The sequence below is a fragment of the Zootermopsis nevadensis genome, unplaced genomic scaffold (genome assembly GCF_977971745.1).
Source record: "Zootermopsis nevadensis isolate Lab colony 2312 unplaced genomic scaffold, Znev_1.0 Znev_ptg000024l, whole genome shotgun sequence".
NCBI lineage: Eukaryota > Metazoa > Arthropoda > Insecta > Blattodea > Termopsidae > Zootermopsis > Zootermopsis nevadensis.
The window spans coordinates 13,892,164-13,912,111 of record NW_028259156.1 but is presented as its reverse complement, the minus strand read 5'-3'; the positions used below and the strand labels follow the sequence as shown (position 1 = coordinate 13,912,111).

The 19,948-nt window shown below is 37.1% G+C and overlaps 2 protein-coding genes across 6 annotated transcripts in view; one reads left to right on the top strand and one right to left on the bottom strand.

Annotated features, from left to right (window-relative positions):
- rdo (leucine-rich repeat domain-containing protein reduced ocelli) overlaps positions 1–17,002 on the bottom strand; it is a 120,937-nt gene extending 103,935 nt beyond the window's left edge. For all 4 annotated transcript variants that reach the window (XM_022083436.2, XM_087355241.1, XM_022083437.2 and 1 more), the window contains exon 1: positions 16,869–17,002. The gene's annotated coding sequence lies outside the window, so the exon portion shown is untranslated. The remainder of the gene's footprint in view (positions 1–16,868) is intronic.
- Axs (Abnormal X segregation) overlaps positions 1–19,948 on the top strand; it is a 230,836-nt gene that overhangs the window by 140,290 nt on the left and 70,598 nt on the right. The window lies entirely within an intron of this gene.

The window sequence follows — 19,948 nt, the reverse complement described above, 5'->3', positions numbered from 1 at the left end:
TTACAGAAAATTTGTTGTTTTTCTAAAATTGCGTTGGTTTAATTTTGATTTCAGAGACAACGGGTATGTTGTGACAAACTAAACTTGGGCATCATATTTCTAAATTAAAATTTAAAAAGAGATTTTCAAAAAATATGCTCTGAAGCAAAGTTATCTGCTATGTATTTTAGTAAAGAATCAGATACACAAAAGAAAATTTTCATTCTTTTTCGGAGAGACAGAATCAAGGAACACGACAGCGGATAGAGGTGAGACAGAGAGATGTCCTATTTTTTCCTTACCCGACGGTATGTTGTTAAGGCACTGTAGCCAACTACAAATTTAAAAGCAAAAAGAGGCTCAGTACACTAGAAACTCGACACATTGTAATTAAACTTTCGACATAATCAAAATGGACGGAGCTTTCCTTAAATAGGATTTCAATTATAAACTTTCAGATGGCTTTCTGACATCACAGCGGTAAAACAGTGGACGACAGAGAAATGAGCATTAACACAGGATCTCGCTTTGACCGTTACAGTTAACATCATTAGACTTGTAATGGGAATATTTTCTTTAAAGGGAGTCAACTTTCATCCAGACAGTGGACGAAGTTCAAAGAAACTACTCCCCCGACGATAACTAAATCGACTGCCGCAGACATTTACAAAAAAATTCTGTTGTTTTCGGTTCACACATTTTTTCTGTTTCTGTCGACAAAATGTTCTACTGGGTACAAATAACTTTTCTCATTAACACGTCAAGTAAACGAGTCCCAAAACAATTAATTCAGCGGCCATTTCCCCATAAGATTTATTTTTTACGTTTTAAATTAAAATAGCGAAAATATGCCCTTTCATCTTATAATGTTTTGTGTCAACCATTATGTGTAACACTTGCGATATTGGTATGTCAAACAGTAGAGGAAAACCAAGTAACGTTTTCGACGTGATCGAATTCGACTCCTTTCTTTCATTTGTTGAAGTGAAATGTTTCATTGCCATCGCAGTGTTCATGTGTGTCATTTATGAATATGCTAAATATATAATTCAGTCATTCAATGTAAGTCTATTTAGAAACGTTAAATCTTTCACCATTTGTAATATTTTTCTTTCTAGTAAGTGGACTTAATTAATATAGGGCTGTATTTAACTTTACTGTCATAATTAGCTTACTAATAACTTTTGAACCAAATGCTGGTAGTAATGAAACTTCGTATGGACATCAAGACATTAGGGGCTAATCCAACTTTGTTAATTTTTGGAATTATTGCCATGTGTAGTACGAACACTAAAATCACCCCTCTCGAAAGAAATATCTCCATAGTTTGCTATTTTCCGTCAACGTTTATGAAAATGCACGCATTAAAACTGTGTCGTCTGTTAAGCAGACACTCTATTATGTTTTGTTATAGAATATTTTTATTATTCATTCTACATTTTTCTCTCGATGTTCTACGCACAACAAAGTGTAACGATCTGAACAACCTAAAATTTCATTAATTTATTTAATTGTTCATTTCTAGTCCATATAGAACGAGTACAAAAGAAAGCAAGTGTCGTTAAGTTCTTTCCAAAACTTGTAGTTTTCTATTCATTGCTGTGCAACACATTTCTTGTCTTAAATCATTCAATTAACTGTACTCGTCTTCTCTCTTTTACATTATTATTGACAGTCCCGTGCCATTTGTCAGTTATTTTACGGGCATGTTTCATGCAATTAAATCTCGTCAGGTTTTGTTTCCTAAATTAATTGTGGGCCGAATTGTTCCGATATATTTGCTAATGACCAACCTTATATGCTTTACAACAAAATTACTTGCATACACTTTAGGAAGTTTAAATTAATTAAAGTTTCTTGTCTAACTGTTTATTGTTTGGCCGATATGGTCGATTTATGGAAATATGGCATAGCTTTGCTTTCTGAAATCCCAATAAAAATTGTTCTCTCAGAGAGTACCTTTCGCATGAATGCAGACAGCAGACACGCTGAATCTAATAGGCGCATTATTTCCGTTATTAAAAGTTTTATATTGAAAGCATTATAAACTCCATTAATTAACACATTTTCTGTCCGTTTTCAACCGATAATAGCTATGACGTATTTTCTATTGAAGATTTAAAACAATGGCCTCTCTTTTTGTCATATTTTGACGAATATGGTTTTTGATCACAAGAAATAGCTCTCAACAGTGCAAATTATTTCGGCTCATATACATGACATGTGACAGCTTAGCGTATAAATGTGCAGAATTCATATGGTATTCGAAATCCTATTTAAAATCCCCATATCCTTTACAGGTCATTTCACAGCAAAATAAATACATTCCTTTGTTTATCTGTGTAGCCAAGTTATTGGTGATAGTATTTGTATGCTACTCATATTGTTATTTGAGCAAGATTTGATATAATATAAGTTACTTCTTGATTATTGAACAGTTTTTTATGTTACATTCTTTATTACCTGAGTGATAAGATATTTTGTACTAAGATTCTGCAGTTTAAACTTTCGGAAATATAAAATAAATATCATAATCTTATCCCTTCACACCGTCAATAATTATAATTATATTATAATAATCATATATAATTATTTTCGACAGAAACGCGTTTGCCAGTTGTTGTGGTAGACTGACATTTATAATTATGATGTTTTGTCATATTTAATTTTTATGTAATAACTTTAATCTCAATTTTCGCCGTCACCAGTTGCTTAATGATAGATATGCTATGTACGACAAAATATTTATTTTAGTTGCATCTCTAAAAGCATAAATCGAAATTCACTTATTACTTATATCCTCCCGGAATACTTTACACTTGGTGAGATCTTGCCTGACAATGAAGGTAGTAAATTCCTCTGGGTTATAAAGTGTCAATGCTATTTTTCCATCTCCTCTCGGCCTCGTCATGTGGCCGTTATCCAGAAGATTTTCCGGCTAAAATATGTTATAAGCATTTTTTGTGCCCCACACTGCCCTAATAATAAGTTGTCAGTATCGATCACGAAGTGACTCGTTTTGGGAGCGCACTATTTAATTTAACGCTGATGTTCAGGGGAACTATGTTTGTGGTCGTCGTCTTCGAATGGAAAGAACACATTTTTCTGTGGTTCACGTTGTGCTGGGACACTGCGTAGATACAGAGGGTGACGTAAAGACGAGCAGATGATGAGGTCGCGGGAGGATGTCACCCGACGTGCATGTCGGAACACGTGGGGTCCAGAAGGCGACAGATTCTCACCCAACAGCTTCTTCAACGACAGTCCATTCCTTTGAGTGAAAAGGGTACTGCTGTGTGTCGTGACGCTACGACGTGTCTTTCTGTCAGTCTTTGAGCGTTCAAGGACACGAAAGGCGGTCGTGAGGGAACAAACTGCGGGCAAAATGGATTTTACAAAAGTAGGATTAAAGGTTGTGGATTGAATTAAGCTGGCTCAGGATAAAGACCAGGTGGCGGCTTTTGTGACCAGCTGGACGGCTTTACTACGCACTTCTACGGAAATATTCTGCTCCATAGATTTGATTCTTTTTCGTGTTTTAATATTAGTAATTTTCTCGCGTAGGTTAAATCGTAAGGCTGAAGTATCTGAGTGCCTCAAACCCACAACTGACCAATCACTACGAATGTACAACGCAGTTCTACTTCTTCAACTCCTGCATGATGAGATATGCCTTACCGCATCCGGAAATTCAACAAAGAAAGAAATTTCTAGAATTAAGAATTGGTGACCCTATTTGATTCTTGCAAAGTGCTTTCGCACGTCGATGTAAGTCTTTTTTACACTTAGCGTAATAAAAACAATTAAATATATGCTGTCAGACGAAAATTCATTGTTTCTTGTTAATAAATATAAACTTTTGTAATTTTTGAACAATCATTTTATGGGATAAGACAAGTGTGTACACATAAGGGGAGAGTACCTTCAGGAGGCAGCCTCATATAAAGAACGCGAAATAATTTATTGACCTGCTAGGACCAGAATTTCGGATTAAATTTTAAAAGCCTTCGTATACTATCCATAAATTGATGTTCAAAAATTGATTGATTATCGGTTTATTTAACGTTTTAACTTTATTGGTTGCACGTATGTCTGTAGTGTTAAATGGAACGATTACTGAGAATGATGCATAGAAAGAAATTTGGAAAGAAACAGCCTTGGTGTATTTTAGGATTCATCATATATTCTTTTGTGGAGAGACTGAAAACGACTACGAAAATCCTCGGTCAATACAGCCGACCACTGGGTAGGGAGCCTAAATAGAATCAGGAATACTATCACTGCCAGTACGAAAACATTTGAATCCCGCACATTATCAGAGAGGAACAGTGGCCCGTTGATGTAAGTTGTATGCCTTTCTTAGCAAATTTTACTTAACTTGAGATTCGATGCGAGGACGTACTGAAAACAGACACCGTAGTCATTTATAATTTTGACTGTGTCCCTGAATATAATGTATTGCGTCTGTGTAAGGGTACAGAGTCGTAAAGTAAAACAATATCTATCGAATGGTAATGTAGCCATTATTTTTATTATTTTCTGCTTCGTGGAACAACGTCATTGAAACCACAGAACTCATTTCAGTGGCTTAGTACAGCTTCTCTTTGTTTTACATATAAATGGCCGGCAGTGTTTTCCAAAAACTGGGCATATAAATGTTTGCATTAGGCTAAAGAGACGTTAAAATAGATTCTGTTTATACCCACAATATTTTGAACTAGACTGGCATGAAAATTTATGCGGAATCTGAAAAGAAATGAGTTAATATCCTTACTTGTTTTCTGACATGAGATCTACTCATGAAAGGAGAATTCTGGTCCAACACGTCATTACACACGAAACGAATGTATGAATATATGAGAAACAATGCAGGAACAGACTCCCTTTTATTGGCAAGTCTTGGTCATCTTTAATTTCCATGAACAGAATCTGTTTTGAGAAGCCGATAATCGCTCAGCTGGCCAGATAATTTCTTTTGATTTTTTGTGAAACCGCCTTGAAACGGCATGCGTTTTATAATTATATGAATCCATAGATTCTTTAACGATGGGAACTTACGGGAAAAAAAATAAGATCATGCCTTCTGAATGTGGACAGCGATGTACAAATCAATATTTTCTTTAAAATATAAAGCTGTCACATTACTGTGGACAGAGTGGCCCTGAAGAGAGCTGCAATGGCCCCATCCAGAGAAACATAGCCGTAAGGCATTCAAGGAATCCCCTTTTTGGCATTTGCTACGGATACAAGGACGTTTATCAATAATTTTTATGTATTTTTCTTCCACATCTCTCTCCCTTTTATTTAAATGCCTTTTCATTTCGTCCCATTTCCTAAATTTTTATTTATTTCTTTATTTACTTGTATGTTCTCCTCCGATAATGTAGACACTCTGTAAAAATTGTGACGGAACCTGGAACGGCTTTCTGTTGAACTGAAGGCCAATAATCTTCCAGGTAGTGACTGTAAATCACATCGAGTCAATACAACGGCAGAAAACGCACTGAATGACAACACAGGATATAATCCTTGCTTTATTTTTCATGTCACGTAATACAACGAAATGACACATAACGTTGTTTGCGTAGCTTTGTTCGTATCATATCACATTTTTCAAATTGCTTTATAATTTGTTCGATACTCTGCCTTGTGTCCTTCAGGCAATACTTGGTCAATACCAGTCGTATTTTGTTTCAGAATCACATTTGAGTAGATTATTTCAAAAAGCATCGTAAGTCACACCTTTCTCGAAATAGAGTCAGTGGTTGAAATGCATTCTATAAAGGCAGTTCCTCTTTTGTGTGTAGGGATCATGCGTTAGTTACTCTTAACTGAACGCGGGTATTTCACATTCATATCATCAGAATTTCTGGTACCAACAGCCAATCACACAAAACAGTTATTTGACTCCTGAAAAAATTTTGACTCCTGACTTATGTTGTCTCTGAAATCAGTTGTTAAGTTAAAAAGCTTTACGAAAATAAATTTCGAAACAATCACTGTGACCCTGTTTTTTTTTCAGACTGAGTTCCTCGGTATAGGTAATTAATCGCGGGCACGTAAACTGACGGAAAGGGCTGTCGCAGATAAAAATGTGTTAGCGTGTACATAAATCGTGAAAGATATATGACTTGGTAAACTTGCGATTTTTTGTTCTGAAACCAGTAGCCGTACGTCGATATGTACAAGCTGCCAAATTTGCGCTGTCAAGCCCCTACTGGGGTACAGGCCTGTTAAAAATCAAGGTTTATTAAACTCATAAAATCGTTAACTGAAGTTAAAGTCTAGCCTTCGAACATGTTTGTGTATCAATATCGATATAACCTGTATTTATTTCAATGTTCCTCATTCATGCCATTTCAGTTTGTTATTGTCGTAAATATATTGCGTAGTACCAGCCACCTAATGCTGTAGTTAGCGTACATTACCTAGAAATACAGTATTAAACTGAATTATTCAATTAATAGACCAAGATCCATTTATAATCGAGTCTGCAGTTTAAAAAAACACGCGCGCACACAGACAATCGAAGTAAGCAGCTTTTGACAGGGTTTGGTAAACAAGAAAAACTCTCTCTGTAGAGTACGTGGTATCGACATAACTTATTCATGCTATAGAACCAAGTACAGAGCATCTGTTCGCTCAGTGTAAGGAACAAGTGTTGTACACACTCATTCATTATTCACCAAAATTTTCCAACCTGCTCTGCTTCCCACACCCGAGTACTTTTACGTCCTGTTTGCACTTCCTACTCTACAGATTTGTTTGTTTATATCACGCTCTGGGTCATTCTGTATGAACAGACCCCATGTTTCAAGGGCATTAAATCGTAATTGAGTTAGTCTAGCAAGAACGAAGCATAGACTGCAAAGTGAGATATTACACGGAGTAATAACTATTAGAGCCGAGACAAATGTTGTAGGTAGTAGTCGGAAGATCCAGAATTCAAATATCATATCGTATAAGCTGTTTCGAAAGTTTTTAGGCACGTTTACACCAAAAATCTACAAAAAAAATTGCCAATTACATTCGCCCTGTCTGTCCTTCAGCTAAAAATATTTCCGCATAAGATATCTTCTGAGTTGTAGCACCGTCTAGTCTGGTAGAAGTTTACCAACGTTTCAGAGGTCCTTACTGCCTCCATCATCAGGGAGATTACAGCCTTCACCGCCGTGAGAACCTCAAATCCTGCTAGGTATTGGAAAATTTTGCTAAAATCTGTCGACACATTTTAATTTTGATTAGAATCGTGCCACAGTAACGGACAAGTATAAAATTCTGGTAAATTCGCCAGAACTTATGCTTTATACGCCCGTTTCCTAACTTGTTTTCCTGCGCAAAACCATCCAGGTAACTAGTTAAATTATCAGAATCCTTTTTGGGAAACTGTTATTCAATCAGATGGACAAAACATCTCTTTTTTCATTGACACGAAAGATTCGTTGGCTTGTTTACAAGATCCCGCCAATGGATCCTATCTCTAGCCAGTTTAATCTAGGTCGCAATTGTCACACCCGATCTGTTAAATTCATTTTAATATTATCCTCTTATCTACGACTGGATCTCCCAGATTGTTTCGTCCTTGAGGTTCTCAGATAGAAATGTAACTATGCATTTTCATATAATTTCCTTTGATTTATTTATACTGCCAATATGTAACGAATAGTACAAAAGCTGCACTCTTAACTTAAGCATGAAGCCAGCTTTATCCAATTTCTATTGTGACCTGAAGTATTCTCCTCATCAATCTGTTCTCAGAGATACAAATCTTTATTCCCCTTGAGATAAGAGACCAGTTTTACATCCATACAAAAACAGGTAAAATTGTAATTAAAATTTTCAGGTTTGGTGCAGAAGACGGAAAGAAACAAACCTTGAATTGAGTGCTAAAAAGAATTCTCCAAATTAAATTAATTACAAAACTGAATGTTTAAGTATAATTTCCACGACCGCCTCAGAGTGTTAAAACAGACAGATCAAATAAGGTTTTAATTTGGTGTACTCTAGTGAGTATTACTTGTTAATGGAAGCAACTACCAGAGCTGAGGTGTGCAGATACTTCACCTAAGCCTCGCGTGTTTAGGCAGATACCCCAGACGAGGCAGCAGTGTGAGCGTTCCGTAATTGCTTTCATTCAACTTGCAGGGTCGTAATATAACAGTTTTAGATGGGATTTTCTCCCCTACATGATGGTTCCATTAGAATAACTTTCCGATGTCAAAATTTACCGATCCTTAAACGGATTAACCTGTTTCTAGGATGTAGCTGACCCTAAATACTATGCTTCTTAGGTGTTACTCATTTGTGAGATGAGATAATGCTATGTAGAATTGTTAATTTCATCTGGATTCCCTTTCCCTCTAATGAATAAATTCATCACCCGATGATTCCGTATTACGTCTGTCATAATTTGTGTGGCTGACTCGAAATTCAAGGATGTATACCTTATACATATCGATCACAGATAGATTATAAAGTTCCCACGTTGAATAGATATGATGTCGTCTGAATATTACATGATTGAAAGCTATTTCAAATAATTTACTTCGTTGAATACATATCAAATAAAAGCTCGACTTTAAACATTAAACACGTCTAATTTATACACTGCTTAAATCGCCTCTTCATGCAATTGCCTTTAACAGTCACTTTTACAAAGATATTGATTTAAATAATGCCTTAAATGTGGACTAGGCGAATTCATTGGAGCAAGTTCCAATAAAATAAAAATTATACCATAACATGAAAATACATGTTCATATACACTTTTATTAACTAATTGTTACTGCAGTATTCTGAGTCTGCAAATCGAATTCCGTGATTACTGTGAGTGATGGAATGTACCAATTTTTTAGGTCGCTCCACTATTATTTAAAGCTTTGTTTTCAGGACATGAAATACGCAGTCTTTCACACATCATAATGAACTTAGCCTTCAGGTCATATGTTTTAATTCATAATCTAGTCTTTACAGAATAAGACATGCTGGGAATTACACAGTTATGTTAATAATTTCTTCAAATACGAGTATTTTATACTCTCTTGGTTTGTAATTATATATTTACTGATCTACTCCTATAATATATCACAAACCCTTCCAGTTTTCTGAATTGAGGAGGAAGGAATATGCGGAAATTTTGTTCAAATACTTTAAAATAGTTGTCATGACGAATTAAGATTTACACAAATAGTAAATAATGTAGCTAAATTGACGTTAAATTATCGACTATTTCTTTATAATATCTTTCCTGCAATATTGATAATCGTAACAAGACAAAATCACCCTAAACACAGAGTACGTTTATTTTTCAGTCTGTGTTAGCAAAGGGAACTACAATGAAAGAGGTGTAAGGTACCAGAATAATAAACATCTATTACTGAAGACAGGTTACGCAGTTGATACGGTCTGTGTGAGAGAGCTGCGAGTCACATTACAAATTTAACAAATAAAGAGGGTTTAACTTTGTTACGATGATTGATACCGGTGGCGATAAACATTTTAATAATTATTTAATTACAATACAGTCTACTTTATTTCTCAAGTAACGTTTAAACGTAGATCTTTGTGGTGTAGACATGAAACTCGTGTATCCATTTTAATCAACTCTGCTGGAATATTTAAAAGAGATGCGACTTTAGCCGAGTGGTACTTAATTCAATGGGCAGAATTCCTTAATTATATTCCTCCCCCGACCTCTCAGCATGCTTGTCACGTTGCGTTAGATCTGACCCTCCAGCCATATATGTATATAGAGAGTGAGTTCCTGATCCAAGCTATGAAATGCATAGGTTGTAGTCTAGAGTTTCAGCACTTCAAAGAGAGGTGGTGAAACCTTGACTACGGTATGAGACATTGCAACTTCTCATTTGTCATCATGGGGTGGAATGGTCCAGTAGATATCCGAGAGGGGGGGGGGGGGAGTCGTCATCGCATAGGTCAAGAGGGTTGTTCTAAGTTCTGAGCCCTTCAAACACTCAAGTTGTGTAGGCCTATCAGCCGACTGGGTTATAACGTAATCTAATGCTTATGTCCCAACAAAGAGAGATATATAGTGATGGCTTTAACGGCTTAAAGTATGAAGCGAGTTTGTTATACAGTTGTTACAGAGAACGTTTTGCAACATCATCGTAATACAGAAATGCAGAGTATTAAATGTTAAGTAACAAGTCGTTAATAATGTTGCGTATACTTTATAATGTTCTGTCGGTAAAACTTACGAGCCACGTCAGTATGTTCAACTATGCAAGAATTACATCTCACAGAAGCGCAGGTACATAGTAACTGTAAGGTTTACTAAGCAATAAATGAGGACCGACTTTACTCGTTTAACAGATGTCGAAATATGCGCCGAGATGCGCTTTAACCAGATAAAATGGTAGTGTTAGTTCAGATGTATATATCTTGTTGCAAACATTGATTAACCGCTCTGCGAAACTATTGTGTTCTTTAATAATAACAATCCGTGGCGTAACAGCCCTCTGAGAGCCAAAGCCGACTAGCTGGCTGCTGGCCTCACGTCCACATGCCTAAGCAGAGGTGAACGATCATCCAACCAGATATAGAGTGACGTGTGGTCAGCACGACGAATTCCCAGCCATTGCTAGCTTTCCTGACCGGATTACGCTACTCATTGTAGCTCCCCAATTTCCTCACGATGCTGGGTTGATACCGGTCCCATACACTGGTCGAAAGCTCATTAGAAAATTTCTTCTCCCCCGAGACTCGAACCAGCGCTCATTCCGTATCGCCGGTCCGAAGCATGATGCCTCAGACCGAAACGAATACAGAGCATGTACAGAATGCTTACAGATTTGATATTATTTTTATTGTATGCATTGAATTAGAGCTTCCCATTAACAAAGTTCTACTTCTTGTACATCTCCTCAAATTTTCATCGAATGCCCTGAAGGTATGAAAGAAACTGGGTTGAGTAGCCCAAAATCAGTTACCACGCATCGGATTGTTTCCAAAGTTTTCTACTCGACGTTCTGCATAATAAGTTCCCATTTCAGTGAACTGGACTTGCATTCATTGGAATATGAATGTGATTATTCAGTAAACACTTTCTGCATGGGGAAGTGTGCCCACTGTGACAACAATAGCCCTGCCGTACACGTCACAAGAATAACAGAAGCTATGGATTCGAATCGTGACGTAACAATCATCAATGCTGCATGCAACCATATTTCTGCTGTTAATAATTTGTGGCATATTCTGGAAAAGGGGAATTTAAAGCCGATAGTCAACACATTTTGTCGTGTCCAGAAGGTTTATTATACCATCTCTGGACCATATATCACCCCTTCACACCTTATACTGTAAATATAGGATACGAATTAATATTGTCTTCTCATCTCCAACTCTGTGAGGTCTTCCTTCTGGTCGTTGGAGTAGAATTTTGTAAGCGTTTCTAGTCTCTTCTGTGCATTCTAAATTCCCCACTCATTTTACCATCCTTGCTTTAATCCACTTCTAACATCAGGAAAAACGAATACCGTAACTTACAGTGGCTGTAGCGTGAAGCTAGCAACTCACCTCTCATTACTGTCCAAGTTAGGATGCATGGGTTTTCATCTCCTATTCGTGAGGTGGTGCGTAAACACAGGGAAATTTTGTGTTTTAACAGACTGCATCTGATTCTAGTTTCAACTAAGTTTTGTGCTACAGCGTCCTTGGAAATGTTTTTACTTTTATATGATGAATGATGAAGTAAAATCTACTAGTCATATTTACAACCAATTAAAATACAACATCAAACATACATGCATATTCATAATAGATCAATGGCTTATAGAAAACATAATAAAAGCATGATTAAAAAGTAGAATTCTTAGCACGTTACCATGAGGATAAGAATGAGTAATCTGTTTGCGGAATTAAATTCAGAAGTAAAAATTAATTTTATTTTATTATTATTTATTCATCGCTCGCTTGGTATTAAGAAAACTAATTCAGATTCGAATTAATGTCTTAGTGGACACAAACAAAAAAAAAACATTTTCTACTCAAACACCCAATGGTAAAAGCTACCATAGTCGCAGAATGTGTAAATGTGGATTCGATTTACAACTTTGGTCTACCGTTTTCATTCAGTCCAAATGTTTTAATGTATGTGCACTGACGGGCAGAGTCATGTCTATTTCATACTATTACGCAGTGTTAGCATATCAAACAATTTCATATACGTCAATTTCTAGCCTTAGATTATCACAGTCACTGAATAATCTAAACCACACTTCTGTAATAAGCCACTAGAACTGAACATATTGGCCTAATTGAAACGTGAATTGAAATCTAAATCCTATGGTGTGGTTCGTACAAAGCGATCAATAGACGAATTTCAGATAACACAAGCCAGCATGACTACACGGCAAAGCAATATCAAAATGAAGTGGGCATGCAAGGAAATATAAATGGTATAGTGAAGGTTGGCATTTATAAAAATATTTTAAATTATAGTTAATTTAAGACAAATTACAAGGAGCGGTCCATAAGGAATATTAATGTGTAAATATATAGAATCACATATTAACTTAAAATATCCTCATAGTAAAAAAGCAACATGAATTGAAGACAATAATTCAAAAATGATGAATTCTAAAAGTCAGAATAATTTTATGGAATGAGTAGTGTGTATAATTAAAATGTCTGAATGTTTTTTTAAAGAAAGATGCGTGTATACATTATAAATTAATAACTCCGTAGAGCCAAGTACTTCTTAGGAAGCCGAATGTTCATTACCGAGTTCACAACAGCCCTGCCACATGAAAATCCTGCAAACTTTCCGGAAGTTTACAGATTTGTCATGTTACAATTATTCGCTTCGAAACTCGGCAGAGTTAACCGACTATAATCGTGCTGACTAAAGTTCTTCATGTTCGTTACGAATTCTGGGATAATGCGTTTGAAATGGGGAACGATAAATTCTTTCTTGATTTTATACCCATTCATAATTATTTTTTCTACCTTACCCGACGCTAAGCCTTGAACCTGCGCAGTTAATGCAGCATCTTTAAACACAGTAAGAATCTATCACTGTCTCTAGCTTGATTTCGGGTGCTGAACCGGTTCAACACAAGTTAATGTGTACGTCTTGATTCTAAGCTTTTTGAACTACACTTTTATTAGGGAGCTTACAAAATATTAGTTATGGACTGGGTAAGACAAGGAACTGCTTTAATTTATATTATATTGACTTTGACTTGGGAAGTCTAACAAGACCTCAAAACGTCAATGCCGTAGTGAAAATTTGGATGTGATGCAGAAAAGTTTCGATAAAAATGGTCGTGGTTATATACATCCCGGATAAGAATGTAGAACTTCGTTTAAAAAGTAAGGTTTGCATTAATAATTAATGATTTTCTGGATGGACTTTGAAATCTGCTTATTTCAGTTATCATTACTCTCTGCAGCAAGAATTTGAAATTACATTATTTAGTACCAGATGTAGTTTAATATTTGAAATTTTCAGGAAAATATTTCCTCATTTTTATTCGGACAAGAACCCTTAGCATGCAGGTCATAATCAACAATTCGCAAATTAATAAATTTCTTATAAGCTTAAGGTATTAATTAAAATCAAAACATTCTAAATAATATCCAAGCATGTAGTCTACAAACAGATTATATAGACACTGTCCAAATGCCAATACGTTTCAATGAATTTCTTAAGGAAATAACTGAAAACAAAATTCCAAAATCCAGTAACGGTAGAGACAAGACAGAAGTTAAATTTGCTTCCAAAATTTTTTTAAAAGTTTACATCTGAAAGAAGTAATTTTCATGAGACATCCGGTTTAATCAAAGTACGTAGAAAGACAAGCGAGCAGCGAGTTTGTTATTACTAACATCGAGGATATTTTGAAACAAGATTTTCTAGCCGAGACGTATTAGAAATGTCTCTATAGCACATTGTATCTAATTACCTGAAGTACATTTAAATGTAGCATGAAGAACATAGTCTTTCAAGTTACCTACTTGCAATTTCCCTCGGCCTCTTCGTAGTCTCTGCCGAGAGTTGTGCACTTAGGCACAAGCCAGACTACAGAGGACGGAAGTTATGGATGACGGAGCTGTCGAGCGTTAACAGAGTTGCGTCTATCACTCAGCGGGTGAAGACGGGTGTACCTTATGCAAGAGGGGCTGTTTCTGCAGGACAATTCAGCTCGTGCATTAATAGAAATGAAAAGCTAAAGCCCTCAGTTTTCATAAAGAGGAGACGGACGAACGAAACAGGATTTGCCTATTGTTAAGATTCCAAGTCCACCCTAGATTAGACATCTGCCTCCCTCAGCATCAACCCCTCCCCTCTGTTTCGCCATCAAAGTCAAGCAGTCTGCTGCATCGTTTCGTTTTCAACCTCAGGCTCTTTTTGAAGCCCAATAAAAAAAACTTCAAACGAGAGGGCTGGAAAGCAGCATTGAGCTGCTCTGAAAGCAGTTGTTTGATGCAAATGGTGAAGCAATCTTTCCTGTTGCGATCTGCGTATTTTATGAAAGCGCCAAAGGTAAATATCTCACTCCCTTTCTCGTAGACTTCCGACTAATTTGTATGACTTCAAAGGATGTGTGTTCTCATGTACGATCTGTGGTCACTGATCAGATATCTCAGGTGTATATTTTCCTCCCTGTTCGAAAAATCTCTTCCATTCACAACTGTAACAGAAAGGCTGACAAAAATGCATCTGTAAATCCAAAGAAAAGAGTTTTGCTTTCGTGGCATAAAGGACGTTGTCATCGTCCAGCTTAAAGAAATCTGTCTCTGTGTCTGGCTGTCTGTCTCTCTCGTGAAGAAATCCATAAATTTATAGCAGTTTACATTATATAGATGGGCCTCGACACACACGACACTTTTTCGGTCACCGTGGTCAAATGGAATTCAAAATAAGAGTGGGCTGTTCAGAACCACAGCACACATTCATGTGTCTAAGTATGTGAGATTGTAAGAAGTATGTTTATCCATGTAGAATGATTTAATTTTTTTTTCATCGTCTATGGTCAGCTTGACTGTCGTGACCCCTTTCGGGGTTTTCTTGCGAAAGTACCACGGTGGGTTCGCACCTCCGTGGCCAGTTTTAACCCACCAGACTGGAAGAGGAGACGCGGACAAACATCCATGCCTTGAGTGGGACTCGAACCCACGGTCGCAGCGGCCAGACGCACGAGGACCATGCCTCAGACCGCGTGACCACTCCGCCGGAAATGATTTAATTGCATTTAATAAATACAGTCTCGTCGTAGCTCAAACATAATACGTAAAACCATTCACCTGAGATATCAGCTTTAAATATATTATTAAATTAATAATTATTTTTTCATTGTTTTATATTCTCTTACAATTGCGAAATTCAACTACATGGCCTCGAAAGTTCTCATTTTGGAACATGATAAAAGCTATTTGATTATATTTTCCGACTCGTATGACTTGAGTCTGTTTGGGACAATGCGACCTTCAGCCCAAAACAGGAAGCAGAAACGATTACTGCAAAATGACTTTCTGCTCAGTAGATTATTGTATGTCATTATTTCTGCCAGTAAGCAGTAGTACTGTACCACTAATCAAGAACGTTAGGTTTTCAGTGCTGGCTTCTTCACTGCAAAGTAAGATAAAGTGACTCTTTATTACAATTTTTATTATGTGCTAATCTGTCACTTACTCAAACCATCTATTATAAACCCACACGCCTTTGTAATGAAAGACACTTGTTTCACAACACTAATGAATAAAAGAATCATGAGATATTCGCCATGCATTAGCGTACAGTGATTCGACTGTACGCGACGCGTAAAAGTGTACGCAACGTTTTTCCCACGCATGTTTTATCATGCCATGAAATTTTATGCATTAAAGCCTTGATTTGGCATCACTTGCATTCAAATCGTTATATTTTGGCCCGTTAAAACCACATTTACAATGTATCTTTACGTTTACATACAACTAACACCACGTATCAGAGTCCATCTTGAGAAGGTGATAGTCGCACAGATGGTCAATAAATTTTGAGATTTTACCGGGCAAAAAAGTTCAGTATCGTGTTCACAAGAGCTCCCCCCCACTGGAATCTGTCCAACCAGTTTACTTCCTACAACATTATTTCGCCTTTACTGGTTCTACGTCTCTCGAATCGTCTCTTCCCATTAGGTTTACCGATTAAAATATCGATATTACTTTCTTTCGCCTTTTCGTGATGCAGGTTTGTCCAATAGAATTCTTAGTTTAATCACTCTACACTGTTTGGTGAATTGTACGCCTACAAATTACTTAGTCTTCTCCATTTTCCTGCAACAATATCGTTTTTTAGAACCGTATATTTTCCTCGGCCCTTTGCTTTAAAACATCCACAATTTACCAAAATCAACGATCTTCAAAACATTGTCACATTACGTAGGATTCGACGTTCTTACAGCGGTGATTTCGAATATGGTTGTCTTCTTTCTGGGTTATAGCGCCGTGATCTCCCTGATGATGAAGGCAATAACTACCTCTGAAACACCTGTTAACTTCTGACAGACTACAGGGCGCTGTAACCCAGAACACAACCAATTTTTCTGACACATTTATCACTTTGTACTTTACTAAAAGCACTGTTGCAAATCGCTTAATTTTTAGACGTAATGTAATTATGCAAAACTGTGAGGAAACTGGAGTTCAAAACAAATTTTCATGGAGTGCAATGCACAAGAGGGTCTGTAAAGGACACACAGCACAGCAATCTTGAACGAAAATCACGTAGTGAAATTGCAGACCCTAAAATTTACAAAGTCATTACACTGCGAATCGAGAAAGACGTACGAACTGAAATATCTGCTGTGAAATTACTTCTATGACACCCGTTCGTAAGCGGTGGTGATACGTGAGGAATTGCTGTCGTGGTGGCCCTTGACACTTACCTAGCAGCTGTCGCTGTTGTGCAAGCACTGACCACGCCAATGCGAGGATTCGTATCGGAAGAGGGACAACTGACAGGCGACTCACTCACCGCCAACCGAGAATCACACGCGCAAGCGGACGACTGAGTTCGCACACTGGCACTTCCCGCGCTTTCGTCCCTCCGGGCTGTTTGCGCATGCGCGTCTGTATCGGAACTTCATTCCCGTACGCCTCAACGGGAGCACTGGGCGAAAACAATTACTTCTTTGCATCCTTCCTTCTCTCTCTCTTAGCCTTTTATTTTTTAGCCTTCTGACTTCACAGGTTATTTTCTGAATGAATCATAAAATATCCCATAAACCATTGCGTCGTTTTATGTGATTTCATAAAATGGTTTTGCGATATCTTAATTATTAAATCGTATTTTGAACAGAGAGGTAAAGTTTTCGAGTCATACATATCAGAAGGACCTCTGTCATATATCTTCTTAATTTCACAACCTTAGCCGATCTCTGGGCCGGGAACTAATCGACTAGCTCCATGAATCAGAATTCTTCCTGAGAATCTGATAGTCGATTGGGTTTCACATTTCCCTATCTTTACGGTGTTCACAAAATTTCGTTATTGGGCCATATCCTGAGTCTGATGAATCCAGTCCACCCTAATTTTAAGGGCATATTTTAATAATATTCCCTCATCTATTCCTAAGTCTACCTGCACTGCCTTACCGATGTGTATTTGCGTCGGCAAGGCAAACCCGCCAATCACACGTACAGTACAGCACAAATACAAACTAAAACATGTATTTCTTTACTTGTATTTCTTGTTCAGTCGTTTCTGTCTCATAAACTCCTCGTTTCTCACGTGTATCGCGGGAAATTTCCAACAGAAAATGCCCCATTTCCTCAGTCCTGACGGAAGTTCATCTGAGAGCAGTCGCCGGGAACAGGCAGGAACTCTGGGCGTTTATGCGTTGTCAGGGAGACAAGTCAAGCAAATCCTGTTGTAAGACAATTGCCAGATTTATGGCAAATTCAGCAGACAAGCTAAGTGGCCTTCGCCCAGTATTTTCTTCTTGTCTTTCAGAAACGTCAGGGGCGACCAACTGGTGTCCCGTAGTCCATTTATGGCTTCTAGGATCAAGTATCAGAAGGTAATGGTTAAAACTCCTGCTTCATATTCTGAACGCCCCTGGTTTATAATCTCGAACAGATGACCGTGATATTATTTTATATTTCCTTATTTCCTCTACGCAAGTTCTTTGACAGTAGCTTAAACACACTGAGGTCACTAACAATTATTTCTTTTTCAAATTTATCATTCGTGAAAAGCACTGAATTTCAGCGTTCTGTATTTCTGCGCCGACAGGCTTTGAATAATAATCCTTTTCATAATTTAAGGTAGCTACATAACAATTAAAATCTAACATGGCGGCCGAGAGGTTAATACGGCTTGGTACTCGGGAGAACTCGTGTTCAAATCTAGAAGGGGAGACCGGTTAAACTGACTAAGGTTTATCGTGATTCTCTTCAGTCCTTCCAGGCAAATGCCGGAAAAGAACCTTGCATTAGGTCACAAATTATTTCGACCATATCCTTTCCAGTTAATTATTAACCAATCTTCCAATCATTCGACGCTACTGACAGCCAGTGAACCACAAATCAATTAAAAGCATAACAGCTAAAATATACGCATGAAGAACTGCTGAATTAACAAGATTCAGACATTAAAAGATACGAAATCTGTGATTACTGGTATCACATTAAGTCTCGGTGGTGCCAGGCTTGGCAATGGTGTCACCGGTTCGCCAATCCTTGCTTAAGGAACTGCGTAGAATGCCTCAATCTGCGAGGACTTTAAGTACGTTCGTATAGTCTACGTGAATGTAGACCTCCTTCTTGCGCTGTGAATTTGCATAAGTGGAACCCCAGATTTGGATGTGGGGTTCATGGCGGCATTGCCAACTTGGAAGTCGAATTGTTTACCAGCTTTTCGTTTTTAGGTGTTATCATTCGCTGCTTCAACTATCCTCCTGAAAAAATAAAATAAAAAGTAGAAACACTCAAGTCAGCTAAGTTGTCGAAGAACTTGTTTCAGCCGATAACCGCAAGGAAAAACAACTTGGTATTAGATTTCAAGGTCTAAATGTTGAAATACGCCAACTAGCGACAGTGTCTATAAAAACTAAAATAATGAGAACGTTGAAAGTCAAAGAAAAACGAACCCTAGACCGTCAGTTTAAAAAAACGGGAGCCGATTGAGAGTCAAGAAGGTTAAGATTAATATTATTCAAATAATATAAAAAGCAGTTCCTTACAAACACATGTGATACATATTAATTAATCTCTTCCGGGGAATTGCACGACACGTAATGCAAGCAGACGGATATTCCAGTATATAAAATACCTGCATCATTTAATTTGTAAAATAATTCTGTGAGAAGTTCTGTGTTTAACATATTTATCGAAATGTGAATAATAACATTGCACAGAACCTCGAAGTAGACCCGCACGAAACTGTGTCTTATGGTCTCCATACTTTGGTTTATATCCTGATTTGTTTGGATGCCAATTCTATTTATTTATTGGATAAAGTTTACCCCCGCCATCCCCAAGGGACGGTGCTTACTATTTCCATAAATATTTATAACACTAGTAAACAATTCTTTGGTTCACTTTCTACATGTTATGCTCTTGTTCCGTATTTTTCATTCTTCTTTCATCAGCAAGTAGCTTCTTAAATTGATTCGTTGAAACTTAAATAATTTATTTATTTTTGCCATTTAATCATGTCGTTCATAATAATCATGAAAGTCAAAGAAGATACAATTTCTGGAATATTGCGTAGTGCAGTCTGGCAGAAACTGACCAACGTTTCAGAGGTGCTTATTGCTTCCATCATTAGGGCGATAATTTTGATGTGTAAATCGGGCCAGACCAGTGATGGCTGAAGAGTTTTACACACATTTACATTACTTTTTGTAATGTTGAATATATTTCATTTGCAATTATTTACTAATTAGTCTCAAAATAGGTTTAATAGAAGGAATAACATAGAACATTGTGAATTTTCTAATATGAATTTACAAGGTTCTTTAGCT